Below are 5126 nucleotides of genomic sequence, written 5' to 3'. Positions count from 1 at the left end.
GACCCTGGGCTCTGAAAGTTTGTTGTCCAGATTCTTATCTGGAACAAGAATGAACTCTCACTTTCTTGCGCTATTCATTCTCACCTTCAGCCATGAGGTAAATTATAGGATATTTTCCATGTATATTTTGGGTCAGCTGGAATTGCTCCTCAGTAACTTCCTCTTCAGTGTGAGTCCATGCCTGACCGTGGGTCTCACAGAAGAAGAAAGAGGCAAAACTTGTGCAGTGAAAGGTGTAAGATGACTGTCATAACTAGCACAAGTGCTATGATGCTGTTAACTAAGCCTAGCAAGCAACCTAACAGGGTTCAGAAACCACACAGCTGACAAACGAGGGCATGAATGGAAAGTGGGAAGACTGTCAAGTCTGCTACTACTTACTCATTTCTGGGGAAGAATAGCTGAGACATATGGAGTGAGGTCAATAGTATTGGCATCTCTACCATCCAGATTTGTAGCAAAACTGCAGCTAATACAGCTGCTCTGTCTGAGAAGAAAATAAGCGCAGTGAAGAAAGGAACATGAATCACCCACACCCTTCTCCACTTGCTACCTTTTGCTAGGAACTGCTTGTAGTTCTTGCCCCTTCTGTGTATACCCTTGTAACCATTACTGGCAGGAGCTAATTCAGAGCACCTTAATGTATGGACAGAACTACTGGCAGCAGGTGGGTATCATAAACTTGTCAGCAGCTGAGGTGAAAGGCGAGGATAGCTTGATATTCCACTAGAGCTATGGAATTACTCTAGAAGGTAGTTAGAGCAAAATTTAATCTATGATGTGGAAAAATAACATATATATATATACACATTTTTATACGTAGAACAAAAGCCTGAGCTGACCGTGTACTAATATCACTGGCAGAAGTCTGCAGACAACTGATCTGAACTAAGTGCTGTATTTTCTGAAGAGTGTCTTTATAAATTTCCATGAAAGAGTTAATTTATTATTATTAGCTTTATTATTTATTTTTAATGTGGAAGTTCCAAAAAGGATGTTCATCTTTCTTTTGAATTAGGTATTTACACATGGTATTATATACTGGAAATAGTATTAGAAAAAAATGTTTGAACTTTAACATCGTCTTCATCTGAATTTGCAGCAGGCTGTTATACAGCATCACTCGGAATGTGTAGCTGACATTCTTCACTGGAGCTAAGCCTGTCCTTCTTAGGACTGTTGCTGTGAGCACGAATATCAGAGCACCGCTCTGATTCTGCTGCTCTGAACACGTCTTAAAATCATGTTGTCTCCCTGCCTTGAGAGCATCTCGCGAAGGACATCTCCCTCTTGTGGAGGAAAATGTAACACCACGGGAAATTTTAAATTCTGCTTCAGAGACGACACGCACGTTGAGCCAGCTCCACGAACCTAGCTCCTAAGACAGCAAGAGAGAGGTGAATTTATTTGTAGCTTTCCTTTTTATGATGGTGTGGTATGGGCAGGAGCAGAAAAAAGGTACCATCATCCTAACAATGTTGTTTTGATTCAAGTTCATACTGGATCATTATGTCCAGATTCTGATTTTTTTCTCTTGCACTATAGTAAAAGCATATCTAAACAGGTCAGGCATTTTTTTTTTCAGCAGCTTATCTTTGAACTTATGGTCATTACCAGAAAATTTGCCTTTTTTCTATTTATAAACATCTCTTTGCATTTCCACTGTAAAGATGAAGGATTTATTACAACCTTAAACCAGTGAATATTCCTTTCTTTATTTTGGTTTCTGTATGTCGATAGTGTTCTTAAACAACTTTTTTCTTTTTTCTTCTTTTTTTTCCCCCCAGTTTAAACTCTGTCCATTGAGTTCCCCCAAATTAAACTCTGCCCTATGTCCAGCAGGGGTGGCTCACAGTTGTTTTTGGCTCTGTGAAATGAGCATTTTTGAGCACTAATTAATTAAGTTGCTGAATTAATCTTTGTTCTGTTTACATGCTGAAGTATATTCAATTGACAGAGCAGATTTTGGGTAACCACCCCTTAAACACCGAGTCATTTCTACTATGTTTTTATTGAATTGTAGCATGAAACATTTAATTTCTGTGTATTCTTTCTGTTAGGAGAGGATTGATCCATGATCATTTGCTTTAATGTTGACCTCTCCTGTTTCAAAACCATGGTCACACGCATTTCCTTTGACTATAATACTGACCTTTGTAGGTAGCTAATAACCAGATAATTTATTAGCCCACTCAACTTTCATGTTTTTCAGTGACATCCATTACAAGTGTGTTCCTGAATAAGCACTTCTAAATTTCTTGTGGTTATAATTCAGGCTCCTGATATACAAGACAAAGAAATTATGTGGCATCTTATTTAGTTTTGTACTTTATTTTGTTTATTCCCTCAGTCATCTTTCTTTTTTTTATTTTTAGAGCTGTTGAGCTGCAGGCCACCATGAGGCCTCCCCTCAGCCTGCTCTGCTCTGGCCTGAACAAACCAGGATACCTCAGCCGCTCCTCATGTGTCTTTCCCGCTAGACCCTTTGCCGTCCTTGCGGCCCTTCTTCAGACACTCTGTAGTAGTTTTATGTCCTTGTTATACTGTGGCACCGAAACTGCACACAGTGCCTGAGGTGAGGCCACACAGAGCAGAGCGGGACAATCCCTTCCCTTGACCTGAGGCACCCCAGGGCAGGGTCGGCCCTCCTGGCTGCCAGGACACATTCAAATTCAACTTGCTGTCAACCAGAGCCCCCAGATCCCTTTCCACAGGGCTGCTCCCCAGCCTCTTGTACCACAGTCTGTACGTACAGCCAAGGTTGCCCCATCCCAGGTGCAGAATCCAGCATGGGGCAACCCTGGTACAGACTGGGGGGCGAGGGGAAAAAAAGAACTGGAGTTTCATTGCTCTACTGATAAACCAACTTACAGGAGGTAAGGTAGGGCAAGTTTCACTTGCAATACTTTTTTTTTTTTTTTTTTTTTTTTAATGTTTTAAAACCAGACAACTATTGCATTTGCCAAGGATCAAATGTTGATTTATTTAAATACTTCAGCATCTAAGACTTGGCTTTAGATATTTGAAAATAACTTACGTATATTATTTGAAAGGAGTGAAAAATCAACAAACACATGAACATTTTTGAGATTCCAATGTCCATACATAATTTCAATAACATTATTCACATTTATAGCTTTGCATCTGACTACTGATATTCTTTAACCTGTCTCCTATCCCAAAAGAAAGAAAATGGAGGCTCGTGTGTCATGCTCAGAAAGTTAACAGATTCATGCAAAAAAAAGTTCATCAGCTCAGAATTCTCTATGGAAATGGTCTTAGTTCATAGACTTTATTACACTACCTTTGGTATCTGCTATCTGTTACCACCTGATACACCACCTCATTTGTCTCAAATCACTTGGTAGCTTTGGTCCTTTTAAGAATAACTTCAGAGGATGGTGCAGTGCTGTCATGGTATGACACACATCTCAGCACTAAGCACAACTTTGAACTCTGTGGAGACAGATTGTCAGGTTTTGTTTGGTACTGACTTGTAGGGTTTGTACTCTCTGTGTTCTCTGATAAAGTCTGAGAGCTTGACTTATTAACTGATGCCTTTAAAAATGAGGTGAAAATGCAGTATTTGTGTAAAACTGTCCAGCAGGATCAACATAGTGCTATACTGTAACAGAGGTGCTTGTGTACGTGTATGCGGGAGTGTTCTGAGCTGGGCAAGCTAAATCACACCCTTTTCCTCTTAATGTTTTGTGACTGTGATACTAAAGTGATTTAAGTGCATGAAAGACTTCCAAAAAGTAAAACATGCAGCTCCAATAGCTTCGTGTTTACCTTAGTTTAGTGCATTTTTATCATTTGTACTCTGAATCAAAAGAAAGTCCCACCACAACTGCCATAACGGATGGCACAGAAACACAAATAGAAGGTTTCACAGGAGACCTGTCAGCAAGGACAGGGCTGGAGATGCATGGAATTATCACCTGGCAAACAACCTTAACATTATATGGAAGGAATGAAGAGAGGTTTCAGAGGCAACAATTGCCTTCTTCCCTATTCCATTCCTCATTCTCAGGGCCAGCATAAATAAAAGACAGTAATGCTAGAAGCTACATGGATTTCTATAAGATTAAAAAAGTACCTTACTTGGGATTAATTGAATAGGAATGATAAAAATTCAAATTAGAAACAATATATGTTACATTCAAATATAATTACAGAAAGAAGTATGACTTGCCAACAAGCATAACAAATGGTGTTAAATATCAGTGAAGCAGATTAGAAATGGACTATCCACTTTTGTAGCCCAGGTGGCAAAGTTGATTTTTTTTTTTTCTTTCCCGTGACAGTTATTTTCTCTTCCATTTTGGGCAGCTAATTAGGACTAGTTTCACATTCTGTGTGCCAAACTGAAAAATGTTCGAGAGATTGAATGCAGTTCTTCACTGCCCTTTTATTTCATGACATTTACTGGTGGGAGCACTTGTCCAGCTGTGTGATGGGCATCTGAATGATGCGAAGAGCTGGCGGCTGGTGCAGAAGGTTCTCTGTGTGCTGAAGAGCAGAGCTGCAGGTTGCTGTGCCAGCAGGAACTGGTGAGGCCAGTCCTGGGCAACCTCAGTTTGGTGGCCCTGCTTGAGCAGAGGGATGGACCAGGAGATTTTCAGAGGCCAACATCAACAATTCTGTGACTCTGTGATAGATCAGCCTGCAGGGTTGGGCAGTGGATCAAGGGATTTTCTAAATAGCAGTAGTTTTTAATTTCACTTTATGAATTCTTTAAATAATTTCTACTGTGCAAAAAAAATAGTATGATTTATGGGGCCACACTTGATACTTGTAGGCAAGCACTGGACACTATGGGATGTGTTTTCCCCAAATATACTCTAGCTGAAGCTCAGTCTCTTACAGTGCTCCACAGTAGGTTGTTTTGCTAGAAAGCAAAAATACTTCAGTTACAACACTGTCATTTGTTTGTTGAAAATACTGATTCTGCAAAAGGGTAATGAATGTGGGATACCACCAAAGGAAAATTTCTTACAAAACTTAAATGGCTGAAAATTTTCATTTTCTCCATTTGGTACTTTATATATGCTGGGAATTATGCATTATAATAGTCTAATGCTAATGCTACAATGATTCAAAGCATGCCTATCAGTATTTTTTAC

The sequence above is a fragment of the Oxyura jamaicensis genome, chromosome 2, assembly GCF_011077185.1.
Source record: "Oxyura jamaicensis isolate SHBP4307 breed ruddy duck chromosome 2, BPBGC_Ojam_1.0, whole genome shotgun sequence".
NCBI lineage: Eukaryota > Metazoa > Chordata > Aves > Anseriformes > Anatidae > Oxyura > Oxyura jamaicensis.
The sequence above is the reverse complement of the archived record's forward strand: the minus strand, read 5'-3'. Positions refer to the sequence as shown.